The sequence below is a fragment of the Schistocerca piceifrons genome, chromosome 9, assembly GCF_021461385.2.
Source record: "Schistocerca piceifrons isolate TAMUIC-IGC-003096 chromosome 9, iqSchPice1.1, whole genome shotgun sequence".
Taxonomy (NCBI): Eukaryota; Metazoa; Arthropoda; class Insecta; order Orthoptera; family Acrididae; genus Schistocerca; species Schistocerca piceifrons.
In genome coordinates, this window is record NC_060146.1 from 115,691,408 (window position 1) to 115,708,855 (window position 17,448).

The window sequence follows — 17,448 nt, forward strand, 5'->3', positions numbered from 1 at the left end:
TCTGTCTTAATGGATACGTTCGTCGTACGTCCCACACTGATATCTGCAATTATTTCACGCAGTGTAACTTGTCTGGTAGCACTGACAACTTTACGCACACGCAGCTGCTCTCGGTCGTTAAGTGAAGGCGGTCGGCGTCTGCGTTGTCCGTGATGAGAGTTAATGCGTGAAATTTGGTATCCAAGGCACACTGCTGACACTGTGGATCTGAATATTGAATTCCCTAACGATTTCCGAAATGGGATGTCCCATGCGTCTAGCTCCAGCTACCATTTCTACATCTACATCCGCATGGATACTCTGCAAATCACATTTAAGTGCCTGTCAGAGGGTTCATCGAATCACCTTCACAATTCTCTATTATTCCAATCTCGTATAGCGCGCGGGAAGAATGAACACCTATATCTTTCCGTACGATCTCTGGTTTTCCTTATTTTATCTTGGTGATCGTTCCTCCCTATGTAAGTCGGTGTCAACAAAATATTTTCGCATTCGGAGGAGAAATTCGCTGATTGGAATTTCGTGACAAGATTCCTCCGCAACAAAAAACGCCTTTGTTTCAATGATGTCCATCCCAAATCCTGTATCATTTCTGTGACACTTTCTCCCATATTTCGCGATAATACAAAACGTGCTGTCTTTCTTTGAACTTTTTCGGTGTACTCAGTCAGTCCTGTCTGGTAAGGATCCCACACCGCGCAACACCATTCTAAAAGTGGACGGACAAGCGTAGTGTAGGCAGTCTCCTTAGTAGGTTTATTACATTTTCTAAGTGTCCTGCCAATAAAACGCAGCCTTTGGTTAGCCTTCCCCACAAAATTTTCTGTGTGTTCCTTCCAATTTAAATTGTTCGTAATTGTAATACCTAGGTATTTAGTTGAATTTACAGTTTTAGATTATATTCATGTGGATTACCTCACACCTTTCGTTATTTAAGGTCAACTGCCACTTTTCCGCACCATTCTGATATTTTTTCTAAATCGTTTTGCTGTTTGTTTTGATCTTATGATGAGTTTATTAGTCGATAAACGACAGCGTCATCTGCAAACAACCGAAGACGGCTGCTCAGATTGTCTCCCAAGTCCTTTGTATAGATAAGGAACAGCAATGGGCCTATAACACTACCTTGGGGAACGTCAGAAATCACTTCTGTTTTACTGGATGACTTACCGTCAATTACTACGAACTGTGACCTCTCTGACAGGAAATCACAAATCGAGTCACATAACTGAGACGATATTCCATCACGCAATTTCACTACGAGCCGCTTGTGTGGTACAGTGTCAAAAGCCTTCCGGATATCCAGAAATACGGAATCGATCTGAAATCCCTTGTTAATAGCACTCAACACTTCATGCGAATAAAGAGCTAGTTGTGTTTCATAGGAACGATGTTTTCTGAACCCATGTTGACTATGTTTTCTTCAAGGTAATTCATAATGTTCGAAAACAATATATGTTTCAAAATCCTGCTGTATATCGACATTAACGATATGGGCCTGTAATTTACTGGATTACTCATACTACCTTTCTTGAAAATTGGTGTGACCTGTGCAACTTTCCAGTCTTTGGGTACGGATCTTTCGTTGAGCGAACGGTTGTATATGATTGTTAAGTATATGGAGCTAATGCATCAGCATACTCCGAAAGGAACCTAATTTCGTTTTCAAAGTCTTTTATTCCGGTCGTGCGACCATAATCACGTCGGAAATCTTTTCACAGGAATCGCCTGAGAGCAAATGACAGCTCCGCCAATGCCTTGCTGTTTTATACCTTGTGTACATCTGCCCATGTACATATCGCTATCCCATGACTTTTCTCACCTCAGTGTTTTCCCTGTGCTTTCTCTGCCCTCCGTCACTCAGCCCTATTGATTCCAGATCTCCAGTGGAGATCAAGGGCGCCGTTTTTGTGAATGGCAGTCTGGTTAGGCGATTCGTCATAGTGGGCGACAGGCCTGCCAGCTGCAGCTCGCTAATTAGATACTGAACTTATTACGACCACGTTATGAAATATGCAGCTCTGACCGCGCAGAAGGCAAGGGTTTCGTTTCAGCATTTTTTAAAAATGGTCAGCGCTGTTTCAGCAGAAAGTCGCGCACCCTCTGCCCTGTTTATTTAACACCTTAATAAATTTCGTAATTGAGCCAGTGATGTAGCTTTTTTAAATATATCTGCATGTTGTGGAAGAAGTGTACTCGAGAGAATCCCAGTGCCTTCGCCATCAGATCGACAGCACTGCACATTTGCGAACGAATAATTTCTACCATCTATTCTTCCCTTGACTGATATATTCACGAATGGCGCCTGGGAAGAATGACTGTCGGTAAGATTCCGTGACAGACAGAATTTCTCTGATTTTTTTTCTTCGTGGTAATCGCCCGATACATACGTGGGAGCAAGTAATATGCTGCCCGTCACTTCTTGGGGTACAAACACACTTATCTACTTGTGTTCATGATGAGCATATTTACTCGCTCCCATTTCTGAATATTTCACTCTGTTTCACCGGTCAGTAACCTGTTTTTGCTGAGTGTTTTTCTTTTTTCTGTTTTAATGTAATTACCGTTCTGTAATTTCTCGCCCTATTGCCGTTGCGCTATCATGTCTGATCCATATCTGAATGGCTTGACACTGATATACGAGGGTTGAAACTTTAATAGTGGCAATTATTTATTTACAGATCGTACGAAGTAGATACGTGTTCAAAGATTCATTTTTTGAACACAACCTACGACCAGCTTAGAGCCAGAAGTTATGACACTTTCTGCAGGACCTGACCATCTTTTTGCAGGGCAATGCTCAAGCACGTACAGTGCAAGCTGTTACTGATTTGTTTGACAGATGGGGCTGCTAAGTGCTGTACCACCTACTGCACTCCCCTGACATAAACCCTCGTGGGTTCAACTCGATTTCTAAACTGAAGGAAACACTTCATGGGATTCACTTCAAGACTGCTACAAATTCGTCGACAATAGATCGCGCCGCTCGAACTGTCAAATGGTTCAAATGGCTCTGAGCACTATGGGACTTAACATCTGTGGTCATCAGTCCCCTAGAACTTAGAACTACTTAAACCTAACTAACCTAAGGACATCACACACATCCATGCCCGAGGCAGGATTCGAACCTGCGACCGTAGCAGCCACGCGGTTCCGGACTGAGCGCCTAGAACCGCGAGACCACCGCGGCCGGCGCTCGAACTGTCAACACAACTGTCACTGCTAAGAGTATCCCACGACTTCCACATCGCTGACAACGGGTTATACACAATGATGGTGACTACTTTGAACGTCAGTAAAACTTTGAAACACGTATCTATTTTGTACGAGCTGTAAATAGATAGTTCCAACCCTCGTACTAACTTGGGATAACACCCCCTTACATTTTATGCCTCTTCTTACCAGCAATTCAGTGCGGAATGAAAACTAATGGAATTGCTTCATGGGATATAATGTCGTTGTCGTTGTTATTTTGGTTGTGGTATTCAGTCTGTAGACTGCTCTGATGCATCTCTCCACGTCACTCTATCCTGTGCAGGCCTCTTCATCTGTGAATAGCCACATCCTTACCATGGTCAAGCCTCTGTCCTTATCTACAATTTTCACCCCTCACATTTCCTTCCATTGCAAATTACCAGTTCCCTGTTGCCTTATGATTGTGTTCTATTAACCTATCCCCCCTTTTATTGAAGTTGTGCCATAATTTCTTTTTACCCTGTTTCATTCAATACTACCTCATTAGTTATTCTATGTACACATCTAACTTTGAACATTATTTTGTAGAATCACATGTGAAAAAGCTTCTTTTCTTGTCTGACGTGTTTATCGTGCACGCTACACTTATATACGAGGCAACACTAGATACAAATACGTTAACAAAAGATTTAATAACATTTAGATTTAAATTCGATGTTACATTTTCATTTTTGGGAAAGGCTGGCCGCTGTGGCCGAGCTGTTCTAGGCGCTTCAGTACGGAACAGCGCTGCTGCAACGGTCGCAGGTTCGAATCCTGCCTCGGGCATGTATGTGTGTGATGTCCTTAGGTTTAAGTAGTTCTACGTCTATGAGACTGATGACCTCAGATGTTAAGTCCCGTAGTGCTTAGAGCCATTTGCACCATTTTTCGGAAATGCTCTTCTTGCTATTACCTGTATTCATATTATTTCGCGTCTACTGCCATCAGTTATTTTGTTGCCCAAATAGCAGAACTCTCCTTTTAGTGTTCATTTGCTAACGTAGTTCCCTCAGTGTTGAGTTTCGTAACTCTCAATGAAAGGGTACCGCCAGATTGCTATTTATAGCAACAAATCATGAAAGACAATATCAGCTTGAGAAGCTGTGGATGTTTCCTTGTGGACAGACTGTTATTAGTACTGATTTCCGAAGTTTCTTAGGCAGTATGATAGTAACATTTAAAGTTTTTTTTACGTTTTACATGTTAGTACCTTTCGTGTTTCATATGCAGTTTGACAGTAACATTTTGTTGCGTCTGTGTGTCCTAAATGTCACTTTAGTTCCTTTTAATATGTCCTGATATTGTATCTAGTATTTTTATTGTTTTTCTTTGTTATAACATACGTTTCAAATTGTTCAAATGGCTCTAAGCACTATGGGACTTAACATCTGAGGTCATCAGTCCCCTAGGCTTAGAACTACTTAAACCTAACTAACCTAAGGACATCACACACATCCATGCCCGAGGCAGGATTCGAACCTGCGACCGTAGCAGCAGCGCGGTTCCGGACTGAAGGGCCTAGAACCGCTCGGACACAGCGGCCGGCACATACGTTTCCATTTTGTTTTTTGGTAAATTTGCCTTTATCTTGTAAAATGAGAAGATTCATTTTAGAGTGTGTGCATTCTGAATTCCGTAACTCACTTTGCCACCCCATGTGCCATCTAGTGGCATTTTGCAACCGGACGGGTAAGCTTATTCAGTATAATCAGCTTCCTCCCGGGAAATACACTGAAACGCCAAAGAAACTGAGACAGGCATAGGTATTCAAATATGGAGATATGTAAACAGGTAGAATACGGTACTGCGTCCGGCAACGCCTATATAAGACAGTAAGTGTCTGGCGCAGTTGTTAGATCGGTTACTGCTGCTGCAGTGGTAGGTCATCAAGATGTAATCGACTTTGAACGTGGTGTTACAGTCAGCGCACGAGCAATGGGACACAGCATCTACGGGGTAGCGATGAAGTGAGGAATTTCCCGTACGACCTTTTCATGAGTGTACCGTGAATATCAGGAATCCGGTAAAACATCAAATGTCCGACATGGCTGCGCCCGGAAAGATATCCTGCAAGAAGGGGACCAACGACGTCTGAAGAGAATCGTTCACCGTGACGGAAGTGCAACACTCAGGCAAACTGGGGCAGATTTCAGTGCTGGGCCATCAACAAATGTCACTGTGCGAAGCATTGAACGAAACATCTTCGATGTGGGCCTTCGGAGCTTAATGTCCACTCGTGTACCCTTGATGACTGCACGACACAAAGCCTTACGCCTCGCCTGGGCCCGTCAGCACCGACACTGGAGACTGCAACGGAGACCCACAGAATGTTGGTGCAGGTGTACGGGGGGGAAGACGCGAACAGAAGATGCATTTACGCATTGTTTAAACGCTTCCGTGAAAGGAAGGAAACAACTGAGGATGAGGCACGTTCAGATCAGCCATCGACAAGCAGAACTGCAGAAAAGACCGAGAAAGTGCGACAAATGCTGGCACGAGATCGGCGACGGACTCTCAGATTGATCGGGCATTAGCAAGGACACGGTGCACACCATCGTCCCCGATGATTTGGGTAAGCGGAAGAGATGCTCTCCATTTGTGCCGTACGAGCTCACAGACGAGCAGAAAACCATACGCATTGATTCTTCTGGTGGTTTCATTTCCACGTGTGACCAGGATCCATTTCTTGTGAACACCATCGTCACGGGAGATGAGACTTGGTGCTACCAGTTCGATCCGGCATCAAAACAGCAGTCGACGTCATGTTGTTTACCAGCTTCCCCGCGACAAAAAGTCTTCAAAAATCCAAGGTGAAAACACTGTTGATCGCCTTCCTCGACTACAACGGCGTCATCCACAAGGTCATACCATTAATGTTGCATTTTACCAGTCCGTTATGAACCGATTGCTACAGCGTACCCGGCGGGTTCTGCCAGCTGCACAGGATTGGAAAATGGATGGGATGCTCCATGACAATGCCCCTGCACACTGCGCGATCCGTGTGAGCCAATTCCCGGTGCAGAATATGGCAACTGGTCTTTAAAACCCTCCGTAGTCCCCTCATCTGGCTCCTGCTGACTTCTTCCTGTTTCCCCGCTTGAAAGCGGCCATGAAATGTGAACGTTGTTGGACGTAAATGCCCCAAAGATCTTGTGACAGCCTTTCTGCGATAGATTCTAAAGGAGGCCTTTGCTGATAGTTTCCAGAAGCTGTACGAACGTTCTCAAAAGTGTGTTGTAGTGGGTGGCGACTATTTTGAACGGCAATAAAGAACATTTGTTTGTATCTTTTGTTTGTCGTTTGATAGCATTCACCGAATGTTTTAGACACACAACGTATGAGTACCCCAAGACAGCGTTTAATCTATCTGTATCCGATAAGTTTTTCTAAGAAGCGATTTTTCGTTCAGTGGGTGTAGGCCAGTAAAATGAAAGACTGAATAGGTACAGAGCGAAGGGCTGAGGAGATAAAAGGGAGAGGGTGAGAGGGAGAGGGTGAGAGAGAGAGAGAGAGAGAGAGAGAGAGAGAGAGAATCGGCATGGTGAGAGGGACGGAGATTCCCCATGTCGAAAGAAAACTAAATGACAGTCCAGTGCCGCGCAGCGCCGTGAATGTATGGTAGACTTGGGAAGGGAAGTTGCGCTGCCCCTCGCGGTGCTGATTTCCCCAGCGGCGCCCAAAGTCCTTCCTGTGTTCCCAGTGCAGAGCCCGCCTTGGCCTGCGGACGTGAATATTCATGTCACTAATGACGGCCCGGCCACGAGGAGGAGGCGCCTGGTGCGGTGGCTGCCCGCCCAGCAAGAACGAACGAAGGGCTGCCTACCTCACAGGCGCAACCGCTACCTGAGAGAAGTCCGAAATTGAGACAGAATATCTGGCCAAGAGAAAAACAGACGCTCGCACGCACACGCACGTACACACACAAACACACACACACACACACACACACACACACACACACACACACGTTACTGCTGTAACGTATCAACGCGATTTAAAAAACTACATTTTTGTGTCATTTCGTGATGGATGCGAAAATTTTAAGCAGCAAATTATGTTTAAAACTGTTACATTCATCGGAAAGCACCTTGTAGCATTCGAGAATGTATGGTCAAGCGGTCTCTCGATTGTAGTGTTGGGCCATACCCGTCCCAGCGTGGCATCGTCGACTGTGGCAGTCATTTCCCGTATTCTCTCCTGGAGATCTGCTACATCACGTGGTAGAGGCGGTACACACACCAGATCTTTAATGTGTCCCCACAGAAGAAAGTCACACGTGATGAGATCTGGTGATCGTGGATGCCATTTCATGAAACAGCTGTCCCCTTCTGTAGCACGGCAGCTCCGTGTTCAGGTACCCACGAACTTCACGATGAAAATGGGGTGGAGCCCCATCCTGCTGAAAGATGGAACAGAGAGTCCGATTACATTTGAGACATCAGCCATTGCTGCAACATGTCCAAGTAGGAATATCCAGTGACATTGCTCTTTGCGAAGAAGAATGGCCCGTATAGTTTTCGACATGACAACGCACAAAAGACATTTACCTTTGGGGAATCACGCTGAAATTCAATGTATTCGTGTGGATGCTTTGTACCCCAGATTCGACAATTATGCCTGTTCACTTTCGCATTAGTGTGAAAAGTGGTTTAGTCGCTAAATATTAAGCGATCAACAATGCCATGCCCATCCTCATACAATTGTTACAACAGCGAACAAAACTAAAAACACTTGTCTTTGTCGTCGTCGTTGAGCTTCTGTACTAGCTCCAATTCGAATGGTTTCACAGACAGCTTCTGTCGCAGGACTTTCCACACTGTCATTGGAGCCATTTCGATGCACCGATTTCTTTGGACTCCTTATGAATGTCTCGTACGGGCTCCACATTCACTTCACTCACACTGGGACGCCCGCTTCTCTTTGCCGGGCACAAGCAACCCGTCGTAACGAATTTCTTGTGCCAGTGGTAAATGGCCTTCCTTGTTGGTGGCTTCTTACCGTACTTGGTTCTAAACATCCTTTGAACAACTGTAACACGCTTGTTTTTGTCGAATTCCAGCACACAGAAAGCTCGCTCCGCACCTGAACTCACCATGTTTGCGACTAGCGCTGACTATCGGCGGTATACGTGAAAAAAACAACTTTCAGGGCTTCTATGCAAAATTACATATGTATGAAATCTGTACAATGTTTGTTTCTTGTGCAATAAATAATTGAAAGTGTTCCCGGACTATGTACACTTTGTATATAACGAAGGCGGACGGAGACATTCTGTGTGCTGTTAGTCTACAGAACAGACGCCTTGATAGAATATACGAGGTATGTCCAGAAAGTTCCGATCGGTCACGAAACTGAAAGCACAGTGTTGGGCAGTGTCTTTAGTATGCCTGTCGATCGCATCACGTTGCTGTTTGCAGTTCCACGCAAACAGTAAGCACGTTAAGCGGGTTATGGAGCCCCTCAGGAAAATAGCGGGTAGGTCGGGGAAGAATGCCAGTGTGCACTCGGTGTGCTTGCCGGGGGGTCTCGTCCGTAATGTGGAGGAGGCCCTTCCGGCAGCTATTGAACGCACTGGGTGTGACCGGCTGCAGATAGTAGCACATGTCGGAACGAATGACGCCTGCCGCTTGGGTTCTGAGGCCATCCTTGGTTCCTTCCGGCGGCTGGCTGATTTGGTGAAGACAACCAGCATCGCACGCGGAGTGCAAGCTGAGCTTAATATCTGCAGCATAGTGCCCAGTGTCGATCGCGGTCCTCTGGTTTGGAGCCGTGTGGAGGGTCTAAACCAGAGGCTCAGACGACTCTGCGACTATAATGGTTGCAAATTCATCGACCTCCGTTATTGGGTGGAGAACTGTAGGGCCCCCCTAGACAGGTCAGGCGTGCACTACACACCGGAAGCAGCTACTAGGGTAGCAGAGTACGTGTGGCGTGCACACGGGGGTTTTTTTTTTAGGTTAGAGGGACCCCCCCTTGGGCGAAACGATAAAATACCTGACGGCTTACCAGAGAGGACATTATCATCGTTGATAAAGAACGTCCGTCCTCAGAGACCGAAAACAGGAAAAGTTAACGTAATATTGGTAAACTGCAGGAGTATCCAGGGCAAGGTTCCTGAATTAGTATCTCTTATTGAAGGAAATAGTGCGCATATAGTATTAGGAACGGAAAGTTGGTTAAAACCGGAAGTGAACAGTAACGAAATCCTAGACACAGAATGGAATATATACCGCAAGGATAGGATAAACGCCAATGGTGGAGGAGTATTTATAGCAGTAAAGAATTCAATAATATCCAGTGAAGTTATTAGCGAATGCGAATGTGAAATAATCTGGGTTAAGCTAAGTATCAAAGGTGGGTCAGATATGATAGTCGGATGCTTCTATAGACCACCTGCATCAGCAACCGTAGTAGTTGAGCGCCTCAGAGAGAACCTGCAGAACGTCGTGAAAAAGTTTCGTCATCATACTATTGTAATAGGGGGAGACTTCAATCTACCAGGTATAGAATGGGATAGTCACACAATCAGAACTGGAGCCAGGGACAGAGACTCTTGTGACATTATCCTGACTGCCTTGTCCGAGAATTACTTCGAGCAGATAGTTAGAGAACCAACTCGTGAAGCTAACGTTTTAGACCTCATAGCAACAAATAGACCGGAACTTTTCGACTCCGTGAATGTAGAAGAGGGTATCAGCGATCATAAGTCAGTGGTTGCATCAATGACTACAAGTGTAATAAGAAATGCCAAGAAAGGAAGGAAAATATATTTGCTTAACAAGAGTGATAGGGCACAAATCGCAGAATATCTGAGTGACCACCATCAAACGTTCATTTCTGAGGAAGAGGATGTGGAACAAAAATGGAAAAAATTCAGAAACATCGTCCAGTACGCCTTAGATAAGTTCGTACCGACTAAGGTCCAAAGCGAGGGGAAAGATCCACCGTGGTATAACAATCATGTACGAAAGGTACTACGGAAACAAAGAAAGCTTCATCATAGGTTTAAGAGTAGTCGAATCATAGCTGATAAGGAAAAGCTGAATGAAGCGAAAAAGAGCGTAAAGAGAGCAATGAGAGAAGCATTCAACGAATTCGAACATAAAACATTGGCAAACAATCTAAACAAGAACCCTAAAAAGTTTTGGTCATATGTAAAATCGGTAAGCGGATCTAAATCCCCTATTCAGTCACTCGTTGACCACGATGGCACCGAAACAGAGGACGACCGAAGAAAGGCAGAAATACTGAATTCAGTGTTCCGAAACTGTTTCACTGCGGAAAATCGTAACACGGTCCCTGACTTCAGCCGTCGCACGGACGCCAAAATGGAAAATATTGAAATAAACGATATCGGAATTGAAAAACAACTGCTATCACTTAGTAGCGGAAAAGCATCCGGACCAGACGAGATACCCTTAAGATTCTACAGTGATTATGCTAAAGAACTTGCCCCCTTTCTATCAGCAATTTATCGTAGATCGCTGGAAGAACGTAAAGTACCTAGCGACTGGAAGAAAGCGCAGGTCGTTCCCATTTTCAAGAAGAGACATAAATCAGATGCGAATAATTATAGGCCTATTTCGCTTACGTCAATCTGTTGTAGAATAATGGAACATGTTTTGTGTTCTCGTATTATGACGTTCTTAGATAATACAAATCTCCTTCATCATAACCAACATGGATTCCGCAAACAGAGATCATGTGAAACTCAGCTCGCCCTATTTGCCCAAGAAATTCACAGTGCCGTAGACACTGGCGAGCAGATTGATGCCGTATTCCTGGACTTCAGGAAGGCATTTGATACGGTTCCGCACTTACGTTTAGTGAAAAAAATACGAGCTTACGGAATATCGGACCAGGTTTGTGATTGGATTCAGGATTTCCTAGAAGAAAGAACACAACATGTCATTCTTAACGGTTCAAAATCTGCAGATGTAGAGGTAATTTCGGGAGTACCGCAGGGAAGCGTGATAGGACCTTTATTGTTTACAATAAACATAAATGACTTAGTTGACAACATCGGTAGCTCCGTGAGGCTATTTGCAGATGACACGGTTGTCTACAAGAAAGTAGCAACATCAGAAGACTCGTACGTACTCCAGGAAGACCTGCAGAGGATTAATGCATGGTGCGACAGCTGGCAGCTTTCCCTAAACGTAGATAAATGTAATATAATGCGCATACATAGGGGCAGAAATCCATTCCAGTACGATTATGCCATAGGTGGTAAATCATTGGAAGCGGTAACGACCGTAAAATACTTAGGAGTTACTATCCGGAGCGATCTGAAGTGGAATGATCACATAAAACAAATAGTGGGAAAAGCAGGCGCCAGGTTGAGATTCATAGGAAGAATTCTAAGAAAATGTGACTCATCGACGAAAGAAGTAGCTTACAAAACGCTTGTTCGTCCGATTCTTGAGTATTGCTCATCAGTATGGGACCCTTACCAGGTTGGATTAATAGAAGAGATAGACATGATCCAGCGAAAAGCAGCGCGATTCGTCATGGGGACATTTAGTCAGCGCGAGAGCGTTACGGAGATGCTGAACAAGCTCCAGTGGCGGACACTTCAAGAAAGGCGTTACGCAATACGGAGAGGTTTATTATCGAAATTACAAGAGAGCACATTCCGGGAAGAGATGGGCAACATATTACTACCGCCCACATATATCTCGCGTAATGATCACAACGAAAAGATACGAGAAATTAGAGCAAATACGGAGACTTACAAGCAGTCGTTCTTCCCACGCACAATTCGTGAATGGAACAGGGAAGGGGGGATCAGATAGTGGTACAATAAGTACCCTCCGCCACACACCGTAAGGTGGCTCGCGGAGTATAGATGTAGATGTAGATGTAGATGACTAGAAAATAATGCCTCCCGCCAAGAATGGATACCTTCCGAGAGACTTCGCTTGATTTCATGCAGCCCAGATAAAGTAACTGTCCTGTGTTTCCTTCTTCATGCTAATTATCGGCCGCACACTGCAGGACAATGAAGACGCTCCAGCAACGTTTTGGATGGAAAATGTTTGATCACAGATCACACATGCCGGAGTTTGCTTCCTCTGAATTTCATCTGTGCTGACATGAACGGCTGGCTATGAAGACAACATTTTGGCACAGACAACGAGCTGCAGACCAGCATAGAGAATTGGCAGAAAGCGCAGATGGCCGCCTTCTATAACGAGGATATTGGAAAGTTGGCAGAGGAGTGTGATACTGCAGTGCCTGCGTTACTCCGAATTACGATGCAGTGTGCCTGCGGACATACATACATGCATGAATGTCCGAAAGAACAGGCACTGCGGCGACTACAGCCGTCATGAAATCATGAAACGTATTCGCAGTTGCGAATACGGGTAACAGTCAGCTGTGTAATAGAATGACGACAGTGAAAATTTGCGCCTGACTGGGACTCGAACCCAGATTCAAATGGTAAGACGACCACTCCGATCAGCGGGAAACCTGGTTTCGCGTCCTGGTCAGGCACGAAATTACATTCTCGTCATTCCATTATACAGCTGACGGTTGTCCGCATTCGCAATTGCGGATAGATTTCATGTAGGGAAATTGTTAGAAAGTGTAGCTAACTGTCGCAGATAAAACATTTCTGATTTTCACTGTGGTTTACATGTCGCGTCCCATAGAAACTTACTTTCTCGACAACCATCTTATGCCTTGATGCATTTACACGCAGTGGATTGGGTCTCCAAGTGTGTAATTCGATTTGTAGCAGAATGAATATGCACCGAACAGGAATGATTTTACTCTGAACATTATTTCCAGATAGGATTCAGAAATTTCTGTTTCTATTATTAGTGCCACATTATGTGCCAGACAGACTTCACACTACATGTAAGATCCACCGCCAGTAACTCAAACGATTTTTGTTAATGACATAATACATTATAGATGCATCACTGCTCAGCACCGACCACGGTATGGAGATGAGCATTATCGTCAATTTATGGCGGTGACTCTTACACGAGGTATTACATGATATAAGTGGAGGTACTGCGGTTATTGGTACCTTTATATGTACCCACTTCAGTGTGTTGGTTGTCTTCCCGCAAACGCGTCACAGAATTTACTACATGATTTTTCTACATGGTTGTAACTGCAGAAATAAGTCGACAACGCCTGTCCGTATAGACTACCCGCTTTGTGTCCACAAGTTAACACCTGACCTGCTGCCCAGCGTAAATGGCTTGCTCATGCCACACGTACTTGGAGTTACGTATTAACCAACTTACAAACATATTGCTCTAATTATTAGAATGCAAAAGAAGTATATACGGCTGTAATGTTGTTCAGTACACTGTCCTCGTCAACAAAAATATCAGCACTAATATCCAAATGCTTTGCACGTAGCACGATGTCGTTCAGGCGTTTTATACAGCATTGCTAATGGAAAGATAAGTTTCTGAGAACTACTCTACGAATAAAGTTTAAATAAAAACTGTAGATGTTAGGTAGATATCAACATCATACTCCACAAGCCATCTAATGGCGTGTGGCGGAGGGTACTTTCGGTACGACTATCTGATCCCTCCAACCACTAGGGAATAGTGCGTAGGAAGAATGATTCTCGGTAAGCCCCTGTATTGGCTCTAATTTCCCGAATTTTCTCCTCGTGGTCAATACGCGAGATGTATGTGGGGGGAAGTAATATGTTGTCTGAAAAGTGCTGTCCCGAAATGTCAGTAGTAAATCTTTCCGTGATGCACAAGTCTCTCTTGTAACGTCTGCCAATGGAGTTTGTTTAGCATCTCCGTAGCGCTCTCTCGCCAACTAAACGGTCCCGTGACGAAACGCGCCGCTGTTCGTTGGATCTTCTCTACTTCCTCTACGTCCTGCCAGATAGGGATCCCAGAGAGAGAATCGGGCGAACAAGTACCTTATAAGCACTTTCGTAGATGAGTTACACTTCCTTAAGATACTTCCGATGAATCTGAGTCTGGTGTCTGGTTTTCCCACCATCTTTTTCTTTGGTCACTCCACTTAAGGTCACTCTGGATAATTTCGCCTAGATATTTTACGGCAGTTTGTCATAAATAGTGCAGCTGTACAGCAGTGGATTTCTTTTCCTGTGTATGCGCAATATGTTACATTTATTTACGTTCAAGGTCAACTGCCAGAGTCTGCACCATTCATCAATACTCTGCAGGTCGTTCTGCAAATTCTTACTATCTTCTGGCGTTGCTACTTTGGTGTAGTCAACTGCGTCACCTGAGAATGGCCTGTAAGAGCATCCGACGCTTTCTACTAGATCATTTACGTATATTGTGAACAGCAACGGTTCTATCACACTTCCCTGTGGTACTCCGGATATTACCTTTACATCTGTCGATTTAGTTCCGTTAAGAGCGATGTGCTGAGTTCTATCTGCAAGAAAGTCTTGAATCTAATCGCAGATCTGCTCCGATACTCTGTAATGTCGTAATTTTTTCATTAAACGGCAGTCCGGTACGGTATCAAATGCCTTACTGAAATCAAGGGAGACGGCATCAACCTGAGCGCCGTTGTCCACCGAGCTGTAGACAGAGAGAGCTGAATGACAGAAGAGCTTCTGTGAAGTTTGGAAGGTAGCAGACGAGGTACTGGCAGAGGAAGGGTCGTGAGTCGTGCTTGTGTAGCTCAGTTAGTAGAGCACTTGCCCGCGACAGGCAAAGGTCCCGAGTTCGAGTCTCGGTCCGGCACACAGTTTTAATCTGTCAGGAAGTTTCAGAGCGAGCTGAGTTTCGCAGGAGCTCTGTTGATTTTTATAGAGGAGCTGTTCATTTTCCAAGAACGTAATCATGCTTGAACATAAAACATGTTCCATAATTCTTCAAGAATGACGTCAATGATATAGGTCTATAATTGTGTGGACCTGTCTTACGGCAGCTGTGGCCGAGCGGTTCTAGGCGCTTCAGTCCGGAACCGTGCTGCTGCTACGGTCGTAGGTTCGAATCCTGCCTCGTGCATGTATGTGTGTGATGTCCATAGGTTAGTTAGGTTTACGTAGTTATAAGTGTAGATACTAATGACATCAGATGTTAAGTCCCATAGTGCTTGGGGCCATTTGAACCATTTGATTTTTATCTTATGGTCTTCCTTAAAAACGGGAATGACCTGCGCTTTTCTTCCAGTCATTAGGTACCTTTCGTTGCTCAAGCGATCTACGATAAATTACCGCAAGGAAATAGAATAAACACATACGAGCAACAACATTTTGACCACTACAAACAGGGAGTTTGAATGGCGCCTGGTTGGTATGTTTGCTCGTGAGCAGTAGGGAAAGGGTATGAACTGGTTACAGACGTCTGGTGAAAAATTTTAGCGCCCATGCGTCCCGCAAATGGGCTAATCCACTGACGTAAGCAACTCTGACAAGGGGCAGAATTTTATGGTTCGGCGTCTGGCCGCTGTGGCCGAGCGGTTCTAGGCGCTTCAGTCTGGAACTGCGCGACCGCTACGGTCGCAGGTTCGAATCCTGCCTCGGGCATGGATGTGTGTTAGTTAGGTTTAAGTAGTTCTAAGTTCTAGGGGACTGATGACCTCAGATGTTAAGTCCCATAGTGCTCAGAGCCATTTGAACCATCTCCTAAAGTTGCGAACATCTATGGGAAGCTCTTAAAGCGCAATAGGAGACGTGTTGGACGTCTATACCTCATCCATGAAAGTGGAGGATTCTCCGCTCTGTAAAGCAGGATAGGCTGCGATCTACGGCATACCTGACGACGGAGTACAGTGTAGGTGCAGGCACAAGCGTTTTGGAGCACACCGACCAGCACAAATGTTGAACATGGGGCACTGCAGCACACGTTCTCAACACATTCGCTTGCATCGACAGGTGCGAATGCAGTGGGAACAGGATCATCGTGGTTCGACTGTGGTCAACGAAAACGAGTCGCATGTTTGGATGAATCACGTTTGTTTTACACCAGGTCGTTGGTCATTTCCAGATAGACGTCCATAGAGATGAACTGCTGCACAAGCATTGAACCACACCACAGAAACAGGCCAATGAAAGATGCACACTGTCCAGTAAAAAATGTGACCACCTGTAAAAATGCCTTTGCAGAGCAAGTTTTTGCAGAGCAGACTGCTGCAAGACTAGCAGAAAGAGAATCAGTGAGGACCTCGAAGGTACCGACAGGGGTGTCACGCTGACTTCAGTGCTGGGGCCAGCTGCACTAGCTTTCACGGTAAGGCACGTGCCATAGCCTGTACAGCCGGATTGAGATTCTTAACGGGTTTAAAATCTGGGGAGTTTGGTGGCCAGAAGAGTACAGTTACTCATTCTGGTGCTCTTCGAACCACGCACGTACACTGCGAGCTTTGTGAGGTGTTGCATTGACCTGCTGGAAGATATCATGCCAAGGAAACACTAAGTGCATGACGGGATGGACATGATCTCCAAGCACAGACACATACTTGCGTTGATCCATTGTACCTTCCATAATGACGAAATCACTCAGAGGACGCCACGAATATATTCATCACACCATAAAGCTTTTGCTTTCAGATGTTACACGCTGTACACGCCAACAGGCACCTGTCTGATGGAGCATAAAACATGATTCATCGGAAAAGGCCACCTGTCGCCACTGAGTGGATGTTCGAATTCCAGCCATAGTGATCCTTAAACTTTGTTGCGCAGTGCAGATATTAACAAACATGGTGCTGCAGGCAGAAATTATCTTGTGCTAATTACTGTGTGGCTTGAAACTATGTACACATATGCAGATATTTATTCACCATTATTTTCACCCCTTAGGTGAGCCATGCATGTACTGTACACTTTCCGTAAGAATAACGCAACGTTTGAGCTGCACTGCCACGTACAATATCGTCGGAGCTAGAAATAAAACGGTCACGAGAGTCAGGAGAGAGGCAGCGAGTGCGCCGGTTTAGAGGGTGGTTCTCGCTACTGGTGGTCACGGACAGAGGCTGGGACAGGGGGAGTGTTACAACGCTGCGCCGTGATGAAGGACGACGGCGCTCTGCGGACGGCAATTTGTCGCGGCGTGGCGCGTTTAGTGTTACAGGCGGTACCCCTGGTCAGCCGCAACCCTTACGACACCAGAGTCCGGCGGAATGTCCACTTATCAGGCGCCGCCCCCTGGACTGCTGCAACCCGCCCGACACCGGAGTCCGGCGGCCGTGTCCACTTATCAGGCGCCGTCGCCAGCCTGCCAGCAGTGATGAATATTCATG